The sequence below is a fragment of the Eurosta solidaginis genome, chromosome 5 (assembly GCF_040869045.1).
Source record: "Eurosta solidaginis isolate ZX-2024a chromosome 5, ASM4086904v1, whole genome shotgun sequence".
Lineage (NCBI taxonomy): Eukaryota > Metazoa > Arthropoda > Insecta > Diptera > Tephritidae > Eurosta > Eurosta solidaginis.
Genome location: NC_090323.1, coordinates 20,247,773 through 20,264,862, shown reverse-complemented (window position 1 = coordinate 20,264,862; position 17,090 = coordinate 20,247,773). Strand labels below are relative to the sequence as shown.

Here is a 17,090-nt window from a genome sequence, read left to right as displayed (position 1 = left end):
GTATGTAGAGACATTTCCCCTGTTGGCTATCTGCAAATTGGTTTGCAGGATGTAACAAAACAGAGTTTCGCCTCTCTCGTTGGTATCTGCTCTTCTCCACGCATTGTGGTGCGCATTTGCATCTGCGCCTATGACCAACCGCCCTTTGCGCCCTTCTTCCTGTACTAGCCTTTTGCACTCCATCGGCGAAACCTCCGCAGCATGGGCCATGTAGCAGGACGCCAGGATAAATGCCTGCTTATTCTTTTGCTCAACGGCCACCGCTACGAGATCCTCAGTGGTGTAATTAGGCAGCATATATGAATGCAGCTGTTTCCTTACCATTACTACAGCTCGCACCCGTCCTTCCGTTTGCGCGTAGTAAACGCCAAACCCGCGCGCGCTAAGTCCAGAAACCTTTCCTCCCGATGAGAGCCACGGCTCCTGGATCAGCGCCACGTCAAACGAACCCTCCTCAAGTGTTAGGAGTTCGCTCGACGCCACTTTACTGTGTTGGAGGTTTATCTGTAGGACTCGCAGCACCATTGGGCTGTTTGTCCCCCTTCAGCACCTTCGTCTTGGCGTCGTCGTCCTCCCCTTGCCCTTTTGATTTAGAGTATTCGAGGCCCCCTTCAGCCTCTCGTGACTGTTGTGCAGGGTGTTCCTCTGTGCGAGTCACAGCACCATTTAGCGGTTGGTCCTCTTCTAGCACGTTCGTGGTGACGTCGGGGACCTCCACCTGTCTTTTTTCCCTTAGGCTTTTGAGGTCCTTTTCGACTTCGCCCACCTCTAGCGTGTTAGGGTTTTTATCCTCGGGACTTCTTTTCCTGAGTCGCATGTAAATTTTGCCAGTGCCAAAGGACATTTTACCAAGCTGCGTGTACAAAGTATCCTCCGACTGCTTGTTTATTTGGAAGATGTAGAACTGACCATCCTCGGTAGGCCGAGATACAGTAAGTACCTTCAAATCCTGTGTCGGTATGTTCGGATTCTGATTCTGCAGAAGGCGCAGTGTATCCTCCGACTTCATCACGCATGGTATCCATACCTTAACTTTTGGTACCGTGGGGATTTGCACTTTATCCACCACCTCAAACCGCGCGTTCGTGCCTTGCCTTTGGAGGTTTGGAACCACTTCCTCCAGCCACCGCAAGCTCGCGATGTTGTCGCACGCTATCATCTTCACACTATTATACCATCCCCCCGAATCAAAGGTTGGAAGGGGCTTACTTGGTTGTTCCCGCATCATCTTAAGCATTAAGCTAATAAGCTCCCTTTCCACAGATCTCCACCTTTCAGTAGTCATTTGTCCCAAAGGACAGCTACGATCAACCAGCGCCACAGTCAGTGACTGCTTTGCCACATCACTCATCTTCTCGGGAAAAGCAGGAGTCTTAGTGTTATCTCCCTTTGGCACCTCCGAGAAAGCCGGAGTCTTAGCGTTAACTCCCTTTAGCGCCTCCGAGAAAGCCGGAGTCTTAGCGTTATCTCCCTTTGGCTTATCTCCTACTTCCTTAATTACTTCCCTCTGACTCGCAGCTTTCGAGGTAGTTGCTACCTCGCTATTGGAGCCCATCTGTCTTACAGCTTTGGGCCTACTTGTCTTGTCTATGCGACTGCCCTGCCTCGCGGCTCTAGGACTGGGTCCTTTCTGCCTCTTGAAAGCAGGCTTGTCGCCTTCCGCCGAACGTTGCCTCTTCATTCTGCCATTCGACGCGTCTTCCTCCTCGTACCGGTTGCAGAACCGAAGGTTTCTCGCAGCAAACCTTTTGAACTGCCTTCGACCTACTTCTACCGCTTCATGGGCCCATTCCAAGCGCTCGATCTCCACTTCTCTTGGGTCGACCACTGCTCCCAAGCGTTGTACAATTCTTTGTGCTGCACGGTACTGCGAGAGAGCTCTTTTACTTCCTCTGCTCCGTACCCTTCTCCAGTCTTCTACTCCGTTTTCATTTGTGTGCTTCTCCAACACGGATTTCATTGAATCAGCACTACTCTCGCTCCCCGAGTCCGACGCATCCTTAATTCGTATTTGTCGTCCTTGGATTGCGACTCAGTCCTCCTCTTTACATCGTCCTTATTACAGTCAGGTAATGAGTCGTTCATCTTGGTCGTACGACCACCTGCCCGACAAGGCGGGCTCAGCGGTCCAGTATTATATACGGGGAAAGAACCGTACGCCGCAGCAGCGCCCCTTACTGTGGTAAGGCCTTTAATACTTCCCGAGGTAGCCCGGTATCGGGAAGGCTCCGTTCGAATACAGCCGAATTTATCCCCTGGCTGCAAATCGTCCAATAGGCACGGTCCGCATAACACCCTGGATTAGGGGGTTGGCAGTTCTTGGTTACCGACATTCCGCCGCCCTCGTATGAGGCGAAACGGCGTAGATGTCAGTCCTAAATAGCTCCGCCTCATAGTCGGGCGCTATGGAGTTCGGCTAAGCCCTCACACCAACGACAAGGTGCCTACCCTAGTGAGGGTTTTGTGGCACACAATATTATCAATTTCAGATTCGTATATATAAATAGCAGTAGGGAGATTATATCCCAGCTCATCACTACTGCGAAATTTGTGCTATTTAACCAGAACTCCGCTAAAGCAATGGTTAACTGGGCACCCGCCCAAATAAATTCCATCATTATAGCCAAGCATTTAACGCTTGATTAGCAGCCTTTAGTAGCATTTAGGAACAAAACAGAAAAGCCAAGAGTTAAGGAAGCCTCTCCAAACTGCACAAAAGCTGCGCCATATAAAAACTCCAGGTCGCAACAGAATAAGTTAACATAATCTTCTATGCTGATGACTGGTAATGTATTAAAGCCATTAATGTATTGTTCTCTAAAAGAATCGTACCCCAAAAGCGTTCTTGCCTAAGTCGATGACGAGAGTGTCTAGAATACAAAACTGCGGCTACCTAAGTGTACATGCCTAAGCTTCCTTGAGAGGTAAAATTTAGTCTTGGAAAATATATGTCTCTATCGAATTCTAAAAGAAGTGTATTTGAAGTCAGTGGAATACATAAGGTGTTGCCTAGAACGAAGAATATGTGTAGATGAAGTCTTCGCCAGCATTATTAAGTCTTCCGATATTAGCGAATGCTGGCATACACCTTTAATTTGGTGTGTTATGTCGACCACAAGAAGCTCGAAATCCTAAACGCTTTGCTTAAGGACTACATAAGTGAAATATTAAATTGGGGGAGGTAACATAAGGCCAACGGCCGTAATGTTCCTCCTTTTTGTTCCTGAAAAACGAAAGACCAGTTCTTAAACAACAACCTTGCACTTGAACTGACACAATTTTCTTGAAAATAGAACGGACTATTCTTGAAATATGAACAAATGTTCTATTAATGAGAACAATGTTCTTAAATTAAGTTAAAGAAAAGAGAAACGGTACAATTCGCGTGCTACAAAATTAAATGCAACAATGCACACGCTTTCAAGCAGTCGCAGTGGCCCAGGGGTTATGATGTTGCGGTTTTTTAAAACTGTTTTTTATCTCATATTTTTTTAACTCTCATTTTTCGTTCAATTCGATTTTCCATTCAGGTAATTCTCAAACTTGTTATAGAATGTTTTAAGTATATATGCAGATTACATCATCAAATAAAAAGTATTTCTCAATAAGATAAATATAAGAAAAAATGTACATTATGCGTTTTTTATTTTTTTGGATTTTAATCATAATTTTTCCGTTATTAATACTTTTTTATTAATGGCAAAAAATTTTTTTATTAATAAAAGAAAAATAAATGGGTACCTATTAAAAAATTACCTTCCACTCGCACCAATGATCGACGCTTCCCAAGGCAGTCGTTTCTATGTACCGGAGCGACTCGGGATTTTTCCCGACCAAGGACTGTCATTTCAGTGTAACCCCATTTAATTTGTTGCGTCTCTCCCACAAATTGTCATCCTCCCAGCAGCTCCTTTCAGCGGGACTGCTCCACATTCTCTTGCTCCGGGAAGGTATCGAATCCAATCCGGGTCCGTCTCCTGACCCCGGTCCTGAGAAATGGTTTTGCTGCATCTGCCGGAAAAGAAACTTTTTAGGGCGGTCATACTCTGTTCAGTGTGTCTCGTGTAAGGGATGGTTGCATCGGACAGGTTGTTCTGGACTTAATCCCAAAACCCGACGTCCACGTAACTTTTATAAATCTTTTGTGGCTCCTTGCTGTTCACATCCAAGGGCGTCGCGTAGTCTACGCCTTAGCGCCCCCCACTACCTTCCAGCAGCCCAGCTGCTCAGCAAGCCACAACTAGCACCCGCTGCGGCTCGCGTCCCGCGGCGCCAACAACTCAAACAGCTGCTACCACTCATAACTATTATCTTCGTAGTAGAGTCGGTAGCAATGCTGAGCATCAGCCCCTGTCCCCGTGGCAGCAGCCGTGTAGGTCAGGGAAACAGACTCTTAACCCTTAACCCCGTTTGCACCGTTTGCCAGCAAAGAATATATATGTTTGCGACATCCGCCTAATGCAGCTCCTGCCTTGGGCGGTGCCACTTTCCTAGATGTTCTGGTCTCCGCGACGGCAACCCCCCGACGGGTTTCATTGCGCCATGTTGCCAGGTCGCAAACCCCAATCTACCGGGTACCCCAATGCTTGCCCAAGGACGCCCAGTCCCAGAGCCACAACAGCAGTTGCGACCTGGCTTCCTCAACCCAGGCGTAGTCACCCGTCACTTACTCCCAGAGTGGCGACGTCTCCCCGTATGCACTTCAGAATTCTGCAGTTAAACTGTAATGGACTAACTGGGAAGATCACGGAGATAGTCGATTTCATGAAGCGGCACAACATCCGCATTGCTGCGATTCAAGAGACTAAACTCACAGCAAGATCTGCACTGCAAACCTGTTCTGGGTATAATGTCCACAGAAAAGATCGCATGAGCGGAAATGGAGGCGGCCTCGCATTTATCATGCACCACTCTGTTCAATATCATATATTTTATCCTGGCATCGACCGCAGGGACAATGTCTTAGAACGTCAAGTCCTATCTGTCCGGTCAGGCGATGCAAACCTAGAAATCATCAACATCTACATCCCTCCTGCCACTTGTTGCCCCAGTGGATACCGCCCTAATATTAGCGCCTTACTCACTGGAAACAATCGCATTATCTTAAGCGACTTTAATGCTCATCACGATCTATGGCATTCAAACTTGCGAGAGGACAGTAGGGGTGAGATGTTGGCGGATCAAATAGAAGAAACGACGTTCTGCACAATAAACGGAGACGCTCCCACACGTATGGTAGGAAGCTGTCACAGTTCGCCGAATATCTCAATCGTGAGCGCAGAACTCGTAAACTGCGTCAACTGGCAGCCGATGGTAACATTGGCATCCGACCGCCTGCCTATACTTATTTCGTTCGAGCGTACCGCCGACTTCATCGTTACAGAAAAACGCACTTTCATAGTCTTTAAAAAAGGAAAGTGGGAGGAATACAAATTTTTTACAGACAACCTCTTTGCTGCCCTCCCTATCCCGACTGATGCCCGCCAATGGGAGCGTACTTTCCGCAAGGTCATTGAATCCGCCTCGGCACTTTTCGTTCCCGCCGGGAGAATTCCCGAAATTCGGCCCCACTTCACGGCGGAGGCCGCAAATTTAGCCAGAGAAAGTGACCTTATAAGACAGCTCGACCCAGGCGACCCCCAAATAAGGGATATAAACCAACGCATGAGATTGCTTGTGGATGAACACAAGCGGGCGAAATGGGAGGAGCACCTAAGAGGTTGTAACCTCTCTGCCGGTGTGGGTAAACTTTGGTCCACCGTAAAGTCCCTATCGAATCCGTCTAAGCACAATGACAAAGTTTCCATAAAGTGCTGTCGGATTCGAAAAAATGTGCAAGCGCTTTCTGCCCTCAATATGTAATGCATTCTACGGTCGACAAAGATAGACGGAGGGTCAACAGACACGCACATAAACATAAATTCAGCGCGTCACCAATTACTATCACCGCCAGAGAGGTTGAAGATGCCATTGGTCACGCTAAACCATCCAAAGCAGTGGGCCCAGACGGCATAGCCATGCCGATGCTTAAAAGCCTAGGGAAAGAGGGTTTCAAATACTTAGTACATGTCTTCAACCTGTCTCTTTCCACCTTTGTCATACCCGAAAAATGGAAAATGGCCAAGGTGGTTCCGCTACTAAAGCCTGGGGAACCAGCTAACATAGGAGAGTCGTATCGTCCGATATCTCTCCTATCGCCAGTAGCAAATACGAAACATCAAAACCAAGAAGAAATTAAACAAGGGGTGCCACAGGATGGTGTCCTATCCCCACTTTTGTTTAATTTCTACATATCTAAGCTACCTTCACCACCAGAAGAAGTCACTATTGTTTCATACGCCGATGACTGCACAATAATGGCCACAGGCCCAGGCCCACAGATCGATGAGCTCTGCAACAGAATAAACGGCTACCTCCCTGATCTCTCCAGTTTTTTCGCCTCGCGAAACCTGGCATTATCACCGACTAAATCTTCCGCGATCTTATTTACAACATGGACGTCCCAAATGTCGACCATTTTTAACATCCACGTCGATGGCACTACGATACCGACTGTCCTACACACCAAAATCTTGGGTGTGACGTTTGATCGGTATCTACATTTTGGAGAGCACGCAGCCGCAATTGTTCCGAAAATCCAGAGCCGTAATAAAATCCTCAAATCCCTTGCTGGCAGTACCTGGGGAAAAGATACAGAAACGCTCATTACTACATACAAAGCAATTGGCCAGCCGTTTACGTGCTACGCGTCACCCATATGGTCGCCAAGCCTAAAATTTACCCACTGGAAGAAGCTACAGGCCTGCCAAAATACTGCTCTCAGAATCGCCACGGGCTGCCTTCTTATGTTCCCAGAACACCATCTACTTAATGAGGCGAGAATACTCCCCATCAGTGAGAGAAATGAGATGCTAACCAAACAGTTCCTGTTGAATACCCAGAAACCTGGGCATCCAAACAGACATCTTATTGATGAGCCAACACCGCCTAGGGGCTTAAGAAGTCATCTCCGTAAGCATTTTGAGGAAATACGGCACCTAAGAACCCAGCCGTATGAAGCAAAAAAAGACACAAGCAGGTCCTTGGTGAACTCCACAAACAGGCGTCGGACCTTTATGCCAGGAATTTCCCGGTGAATCCAGTACTCAAAGAAAAGTACCCAAAACTTGTATAAGAGGAACGCATACTCCCCAGGGAAACGCGTGTCACTCTTGCTCAACTTCGTTCTGGATACTGTAACAGGTTAAACTCTTACCTATCCAGAAACAACCCCGGCATACAAAATATATGCCCCGCTTGCATTGTGTCCCCACATGACACCAACCATCTCTTTAATTGTAATGTGGAACCAACGCCTCTAACACCCCTTTCATTGTGGTCCACCTCTGTTGAAACAGCAAGTTTCCTTGGACTCCCGTTAGAGGATATTGATGACAATTTGTGATCGGTCGCGGCTGTTAGGTGGGGCGAAGCACTGCTACAACAACAACAACAACAACCAATGATCGAGCACAAACTGTTCCTGAATTGACAACTGTTAAACGACAACTGTTAAATCGACCACAATTCGTTCTCGAAGTTTGTTTTTAATTTTGAACTTTTTCGTTCATTTTAGAACAATATTTTCTCTGAGTGTATGACCTATCTTCAGCTGCGGGCCTGAATTTTTAATTTCCTTCGGATAAATTTCGTGCTTGTTACTGGAGCCACCCTAATAAGCATATCTGCATATTTATTTTAAATTAATTTGACATATTAAATTTATTACAGTTACGTGCATTAATTTTAGCGTACAGTAGCTAACAAAACTGGTTTGCGGGTTAATTTATATGTATGTAAGTATGTTGTAATAAAGTTTGTACATATATACATATGTAAATTCGCCAGCTCCGCTAACACAGCAGTCGTGGCCGAGCGGTTAAGGCGTCTGACTAGAAATCAGATTCCCTCTGGGAGCGTAGGTTCGAATCCTACCGACTGCGCAATAAAGTGAATTTTTTTATTATATTATTTTTTTTTTTAATGCATAAATATGTATTTCGTCAACAATGCTCCTCACATTTATTCACCTCAAAATTATGCTATTTTCTTCTTTACGAATGTGTGTAGATTAGGGTGTCCAATTTTTAGTTAATTTTTTTTGTTTTGCTTAAATATGATTTTTTATAGAAATTATTATTTGTATATATTCAATAAAGAGTAATAACGCTAACGAATAATTAAGAGCACTTTCTGAAATCTGCGTGGTCATTAGGGTGGGCCATATATGAATTTATTTTTTATATTTGTTAAAAAATAATTAATATAATAACCATTAAGAAATGAAAAAAAAAATGTAGAGTAGTTTATGTGGAAAATAGAAAATCGGGATCGTTTCGGGACTTGTTTTTTGTTGGCCGGATTATTTTAGCGAACATTTCGGCACTATTTTGTTGTCAACTCGGAATTTTTTTAATATCATTTCGGCACTATCTCCTGATCATGCCGGGATAATTTCAGTACTATTTCGGAGTTTGCTGGCTTGTTGTTGAAAAAAAGTTCAAACAAAAATTTATACAAACGTAAGAAGATTTTTTTCACTTCATCGTTTCACAGAACAAGAATTCGTCCTAGGACCAATTCGTTCTGGATTGTTTTTGGAAACAGTGTTTTTTTTAACCAAGCCTATTTGGCCTAGACGGATAATGTTGTGTATGAAGATGAGGAAATACTGACAGGAAAAGTTTAATTAGAATTGGGAATAAGGAAATAAAAAAACTCGTACTGAGTTTTAGAAATCTTCTATGACACCATGATGCAATAAAGCAGACAGATGAAATCAATATTACAAAGTGGAGTCGCATTTGACAATACTCGCCCTCACAAATTTAAATGTTGTTTCTTGACTTATCAGCAGCATTGATTTTTTCGGATTCATCAAAAATGACTGCCTTTATGAAATATGAAGGGGGCGGGGGGGGGGGGGGGGGGGTTACTTCGTTTTCCTAAGAGGAAATGGAAAAGTTTTAGTCAACGGAACTGAAAGGCTGAGTATCATATTTTTCAGAACTAAGGAATATGGAAACATACTGCTGACGTCATTGAGATGATTGACGATCTGGAACAATACCATGAAGTTGCGAATATGTATCTGCGAGGCTTGTAGTACGAAATCTCGGGATTAACGGTATACGGTCCCGAGATTCAACCTTTATCTATGTAAATCTAGCATTGAGGAAGACTCATTGAGCAGAAAACTGGTGCAAAAATATAAATTTTTGTTCTTGTAGTACTGAGATCACCTACCTGTTTTGATTGCATCATGTATGACACATAACCTCATATATCAAAATTTTTTTAAGGAAACCAAACTCAAATCAAACAATCATAATAAAATATATTTTATTTCAAATGTTACTCACTTTATATTTTAAATTCTTCGATCCACCACACTTCGCTTTTTATGAATGATTAAATCATATTCGATTTCCTGAGATTATATAATAAAAAAATATTAATTATTATTTAAATTAGTTTAAAATTAAATAGTATACAATACTTTAATTACATTTAAATTTTAAAATAAAGAACGAAAGGTTACACTGAAAATGGCACGACGCCTTACGCGATTCGTTTCCAAATGAAATTTGGCAAGAGATCCGCCGAATATATATGTTGAAACTAATTGGCTCTGTAAAGTTTTAGACCAGGGTTTTACTGCAACTAATGGCATGCTACTTTTTAGTTTTCTTACAAATTATCAATTTATCCGCGAGTTATCGGTGTTTATCGATTTATCAACGAAAAGTTATCTATACATATGTTCAAAATAGAAATCGATTTGTCATTCATTCCTAAAACAGTTATCAATTCTTTACCAAAAAGTTAACGAATTGCTAACGTACAGTTTTCGAAGTGTAACCAATTTATTATCGGCGTTTTATCAACTTGCTATCGAAAAGCTATAGATTTATTATCGAAAAACTATCGATTTATAATCGAAAAGTTCTGGATTATTTATCGCCAAGCCATCCATTAAAAGGTATAGATTTGCTTAGAAAAATTGTCAATTTGTTATCGGCATGTCGAACGATTTGATATCTAAAACTCATCGGTTTGTTAAAAGTTGTCGACCTTGCATCGAAAAGTTCTCGGTTTCTTATCGCAGTGTTGCATATTAGCTATCGACGTGTTATCGAATTGTCAACGAAGACTTATGGGTTTGTTATAAAATATGCACCGTTAAAATTTCAATATACGATTGACGACACATCGGTTCAACAAAAAAGCGATGACAAACCGATAAAAAACCAATAAGAAGCCGATAACTTGACGATAAGAAGCCGACGAAGATCTCTTCAAAAAGATCGGAATTATTTGTTTCTGTTTGGCCTATTGCTTCCTTAAAACGGTCCAGTTTTAAAAAAATTGACCGCTTCACCTACCCGCGGACAGCTGGTTAGACCGTTTAATGTTGGAACTTCAGCTCGCATTTTTCACTACCTTTCTTTCAGTTTCCCATCCTCACTTTACCTACCCTTTCTTACTTTTCATCACCTCACCTCTTTCTCTATTTTTTTCGCATCTTCTTGCTCTCCATCTTCTCCTCATCCTCTTTTACTTGTATTTTCTGTCTACACTGCCTTACTGAATTTCCCTTCTCTTCCTGCATATCCCTTCTCTCTTCCAAACACCTTCCTCTCTTTTCTTTCAGTAATCTACTTGTTTCATTTTTTCCTTTTCCCCTTTAACACTCTCACTCATCCTCACGCAGTTCGACAATGCAGTTGAAAGCGATGGGTGGGTAGGTGACCTTACCCTTATTGGATACGGTGAACACAATGTAATCGATGTGAGGTTGAGTTCGTGATGGATACAGATACAGCTGATTAAGACGGGTTTCAAGGCTTTGATTCACAGCCTCCGCAACCCAATTGTCAATCTCACTCGAATGTATTACACGTTAGGTTGAGGAGGCTGCCCGAGGGCACACTTAAGCCAGTGATATTACGCCCGTGATACCATGAAGATACACCATAACCTTTCCTCTTCCATTTTGAGGACCTGATAAAAGCGAATGTATTATACACATACATATTTCGCAGGCAAGGCTTTTGTGGCGGTATGACCAAGAATGGTTATGGGTAATAAATAATTTCCGACACGGTCGGGATAGCACCTCTTTGGTGCTCGGTTATACACGTTCTTTGATTGAAAATTGCTTCATTCTAATGAACAATAGACTGGGTTGGCCCACATAAAATTAGTCGTTCTTATAGTTTTAGTGAACAAAACTATATGAAAACGATTTCAGAGCTCAAAAGGACATTGGAAGGAAATATAGAACTTCTCAAGGTCATTATAATGACATGTCAAATTTAAAAATCGGATGGTTATTAAGTTCAAACAAAAAAATAGCTACGGCTGTGTGAACAGGGATAAAAAAATTTAAATTTACGAGACCCGCCTAACATAAGCTTAAATTTTGGGGGGCGAGCTTCTGCAACATTTTCCTTCGACCCAATCTAATGAACGTTATCTTTTTTATTTTAAAATTATCTCAGCACATACATCAGCATTAGAGCACATACAAATTTGCGAAAAAAAAATTAAGCAGCCAGAGCACACTTCATTGACTTCTCAAAGCCTATAAGGCAAGCTTGAGCCGATTGGCAGCATACTTGCAGGCTCTTGAACTCGACAACGCAAAAAAGGTCCTACTTGAAATAAAAAGCAAAAAGAAAAAGAAATATGTTGGTATGTACAATTTGGAACACATTTGTGATAAATGGTATATGTATGCGTACATATATGTATTTGTGTACATACATTTGTTGGTGTATGTGCATGTGCATGTGCTACTGTAGGTAAACACAACGAGATAAAAATACAGAGGGCCTTGATGTATTGAATATGCGAACATTATGTACGGTTGCTAAGGAGAAACACAACAATACAAAAATATTTATAAAAATTTTAAATATATATAAAATTAAGCATACCCATGAAAGGCTACTAAAAAAGGAAATACGTCATAAAATCGAAAAATGACAAAAAGGAGCGCACCGAATTCCCATAGCAGTCTGTTTGGGGCACATAAACATACATATGTATACATAGGCATATATATATATATTTATCTTAGTATGTCTAACATAAGTTTGAACATTCATTTGTTTATTGACAAAAGTGCCTTTATCGCTGTGGTTTAGAATGGACAATAATTCCATGTTAGCGCGCCTAAAAGTATACCCTGTGGGCGCAAAAAAATATTTCATGCTTGCTATATTGTTATTTCTATCTTTGTCGTTATTAGCACTGTCGCATTATGAGTATTGTACGAATTGTTGAATGTTGGTTTTGCTTACAACAGCAAAATATTTATACATTGTCCCAAAAGAATTGCCATTCGTCGACATTTAAGCAAACATAGCGAAGAGCAACAGCAGTTTTGGTGGGAAAATTATTCAAAATAAAATACTCAGACCCATGATTAAATTACTTATAATTAAACTAGAAGACCCGGCAGACGTTGTCCTGCCCTAAATTTGACCTATCTGCATACATTTTAATAAGGTTTTTCCGACTGACTCTGCCCTCCCCCCCTCTTCACTTTTTCCTAATCCTTTTATTCACTCCTCCCTCCGTCTTTTTCGCTTCATCTATCTCCATCTTCGTCTCATTCTATCTCTTTCTCAATCTCCACTATTTTCTCTTCTCTCAATTCCTTCTCATTCTTCTGGATCCCTTACTGCCTGTCCCAGAGGGTGGTATGTATTTTATTTCAGTCCCAGTCCCAGTCCCACTCCGAGTCTCAGTCACAGCCCCACTCCGAGTCTCAGTCCCAGTCCTAGTCCTAACCCCAGTCCCAGTCCGTCTATGGATAATATATTACTCTGTACTAAAGCACTTATCAACAGCTTTCATTTGATATCCATATTGTATAAGTCCCATACATTTTATTATTACGTATAAACAAATAAAAAAAATTGCAATAAAATAATATTGCGACTATAAACTGAGATATAACCTACCCTATGTTTCAAGTTAGATCAAACTACACACGGGGTGCAAAACAAATTCAAAATCGGTTCAGTAGTTTAGGAGTCCATCGCGGCCGAAAAGGTTGTGACACGTGTTTTTTATATATTAAGTTATCTTAATCATAGTTTTAAATTCGTTGCATATTTTTATTTATATCTTGCTACGATGTGGAAATTAAGTGTCATGAGTACTGCTTGACTGTCTAAAGTAATGCAGCCTTCCGTCACATTAGGTTGCGCTAAGAAGATACCATGTGATCCTACTACCTCAATTTCCAACAGTAAGAGTTACAAAATCTTAAAGAAAAGATGCAGCTTCGCGTATGTGAAGGTGCTCAGGTAATGGGTTATCGAGCAGATTTAGCTCGTCAGTCAATGCTATCACTCCAAAGGTTGCTCGCTCTACTCTATTTTCGTTTTTGATATTGTTCGTACGTGACTTGTCCTCTACGTTGGTGTCGATCTGATGACATCCGTATGTAGCCACATCACGAGAATATAGGCTAGAGTGACACTTTTTCTATACTCTCTTTCCACTCTTACTAACCTTCTGCAGCATCACCGAAAGGATGCCGTCAGCGTCCAGTGATTTGTTGGAGATGAAGCTATTGATATGCAGACTGAATGCTGACTTTTTTTCTAATTAAGATTTCTACTTTAAAGGACCAAGGGTTTCGTGTTTTCGCCTGGTTGCCTCAATTTTATTTCATAGATCCTTTTGCTTTCGATTTCTCGAGCGTAAACTTGTATGGAATATATTTCAGTGTTGTTATTAAGCACAAGACTACAGGCAGCCGAGCCCTCTTTTGTACAGTTTGATTGTATGGGGCTCGATTGACCTTAAAAAGCTCCTCTCTTTAATAGCACGCGTTTTTATTTGTGTGTATGTATGCTTTCCGTATACGTATGTACATAAATATCCATTAGACTGGGTTGATTTATTAACCGATATCGTGCCATCGATTTTCCGATAGGATTTGGGCTCAGGAAGAATAATTTCCTCTACGCATACCCAAAAAAAATAATTTTCGAGACTGCGAAATTAAATTTTTTTTTTACTTTTTTTTGACTTTGATTTTTAAGGTTTTTTTCATGACCATATGTATAAAGTCGAAAAAAGTAAAAAGTTCGCAGGCTCGAAAATTATTTTTTTGGGTGTGCGTAGTGGAACTTTTTTTCCTGAGCCCAAATCCTATCGAAAAATCGATAGCGGGATATCGGTTAACTTTCGTCCATACATCCATACATATCGACCCAGTTTATTATCCATACTTGTATCAATGAATGTTTATGTATTTGTATGCGTGGATGTGAGTAAACTCAAGTACTACATAAGTATTATAAGGAAAATGTGAGTTATTAAGTTACAAAGACTTGCCTCTCGAGATTTATTTGTATAGAGTTATTTTTATCTAACGCTTAAAAAGATGTTTTATTTTCTTTACGCTGCCATCTCTGCAAAATATTTTTTTATCTTAATTCACTACACATTGCCTTATGTAGACATGTTGGCAGACAAAATGATTGGTAGACTTTTAGGCGCTGTAGCCTTGTTTATTATGTAGTTGTAGTTAAACATTTGAAAAACATAACATACAAGACGCGATATACCAGCGAGGAGACTTAGGCCGCGACATAGAGGATTATGATACATTTTAGTAAGCCAGAGTGAATTGATACCACATTCACATATCTATGGCAACAAATGTTCTCCAAGGGTTAGGGAAGATGCTCTTGGCCAGATGTGTGTGTGGTGGCTTTACTTTAACTGTTCTGTCTTAAAAATGCAAAGAGGTTTCTCTTAAAGATTACTGCAGTGGTATTTCAACTCTAAGTCAAACTGCGAGGCCGGTCAAAGTCTTAAAATAGGATGAAGGGGCAAAACAAGCTTCACCAAAGAGTTTCACCTGTAATGAAGAATGAGACCTTTTCATATCCTTTCGAGTCTCATTTCAACAGAATGCGAGTGACTACGTTGAATTTTTGTAGGTATAGAGGGTGCTTTTGATACAAAATTTTCCTTGGCATGTATAGCTTAGCTCTTAGACATGCTGTTGTGTTGGCAATTGAATTCGTTCGTTCCTTACTTGCCTGGTGTGAGATTTACTGCTGGTGACTGGTAACCGAGAACTGTAGGCTCAAGATGGGTATTTTAACTGACCACTGCCTTCTGGCGACACATGCTTTTAAATTAGGCCTTGCCAGTGATAACGTATGAAACAATACGATACAGGAAGTGCTTAGTGCCACAACATAGCTCTAAATAGCATAGCTCCTAAAAAAATACGACATTATGTTATCATACAAGACTTCTTCGCAGTCTCATGGTGATCAGAAAACTTCAAATGTCTAAGCTGTATCTCGGCAATTCCCGTAAGTTTTCAGCCACCATGGGGCGTTCTCATTGATTTACATCTTTCGATCAATAGAGTTATCAGCTTAGCAGACTGGCAAGCGTCGGCAGATTTTAGGTCATGATGCCATCAGTCTCAACAGCTCTGTCTAGGTTTTAACCCGTTTTGTAGCCTTGAGGCAGTCGAGACGCTTGTTATTGTTATTGTTTTTGTTTTCCCGATAAAGAGACTCCCCAATATTAATGGTACGGTGGTACGTTCCGGTAGCTGCTACCATTAAGGTACTAGCTCGACCACCCCGGGAACGTAATAGGGAGTCGACCTCACTCAAATACTTCAAAGGAAATGAGACGCTTTATCAATTTCTGTGATTCTGCTTGTTGTCACCTAGAGCATGCATGAGGCTTTGGAGAAGAAGGTGGCAAAGATATTTTCAGTGTCTGTCCCGCCTTTTCTGAGAATAGGACGTAAGTTTTCTGACTTTAGCTGAATTAGGTGGTGTAGCCATTTCAGCACCTCTGCCCAGCTTTCGCTAAGGACACGTATGAGTCAGTAAAACTTCGGGATTCGTCGCCATTCCTGCATTGAGAAGGATAAGGCGGCGGAACATTTTCTGTGCATGTGTCCAGCTTTCGTTAGAATTCGGTATGACGCTCAGGAGGATGAGACCAATTTACAGTCTAACTGTACTGCTCTGGCTGAGAATGCCTAACTGTAATTAATGGTTTCACTACATTTCCCGCCTTGAGAATGATTAGACGGCAGAGCATTTTCTCGCATCTACCCCGCCTTCGCTTTTACTGTATATGTTAGCTTTACTTCCTTACCTATCAGGATGCTAAGCCAGCGGATTATGTTTTGGTTGTGTAAAAGCTGGCTCTCCTGCCCTTTGTGCTTTGAGGAGAGGGATATTGCCCATCAAATGTTTTGCGTATATATTTTTAATATTTGAAGCCCAATTAATATTTGCAGGCACCTTCAACAGAACTTTTCGCATTTGATTGTAGTGCTTTATGAGACTCTTCCTATCGAAATGTTTATTATTTTTTTTAAACAAAATTCATTAAACATACTAATGTTTGTACTCCAACTGACCCTTGACCTTAACGCGTGCAGTGTTTTAGTTACTGAATCATTATAAGTACATTTACTTTAATTGAGCTGCCACACCAAGAAAACTGCTAAGCCATCATTTATGACCATTAAAATGTTTCACCGAAAACAGCCAACAAAAAATGTGGCAAAATGAGCAGGCAGTTAAACTACAAACTCCTCCATTTCAGCTCCGTGAGCTCAGCATGAAAATTGCCATTTAAAAAAGAGGTCTGAGTCCTTAACACGCATTATTCAAATTTTGTTACCGCATACGAGCCGAGTTCAACGGTGACCAAAGAGCCAAAAATAATGTTGTTTTAATGCCAAATAAAGCGAGGAGTGTTAGGTGGTAATATGCGCAAGAGCAGGGGAATAGGCTTGCCAAAATTTGCGGAACTACTTAGTCGCGAAATATATGCATATGTTATTTTTTTGTCAAATAAATTACAAAAACTCATTACAAAAAAGTAAGGGAGTCTAAGTTCGAGCGTAAAGGAATATTATATACCCAGCTGTATGTACTGTATGTAAGGCAAAATTCAAAGAGAAACGAATATTAAATAACATGAAATTTGAAATATCCCAACTTTATAGTAACGACGCGAGCGCAAAAATGGTG

At 41.3% G+C, this 17,090-nt stretch overlaps 1 protein-coding gene and 1 non-coding gene across 4 annotated transcripts in view; one reads left to right on the top strand and one right to left on the bottom strand.

Annotated features, from left to right (window-relative positions):
• LOC137251788 (tyrosine-protein phosphatase vhp-1) overlaps positions 1–17,090 on the bottom strand; it is a 153,331-nt gene that overhangs the window by 68,843 nt on the left and 67,398 nt on the right. The window contains exon 2 of one of the 3 annotated variants that reach the window (XM_067786639.1): positions 9,402–9,469. The exons of the other annotated variants lie outside the window; for them this stretch is intronic. The gene's annotated coding sequence lies outside the window, so the exon portion shown is untranslated. The remainder of the gene's footprint in view (positions 1–9,401; positions 9,470–17,090) is intronic. 3 annotated transcript variants of the gene reach the window in all.
• Positions 7,901–7,982, top strand: TRNAS-AGA (transfer RNA serine (anticodon AGA)). Its single transcript has one exon. It is a non-coding gene; the product is annotated as a tRNA-Ser (tRNA).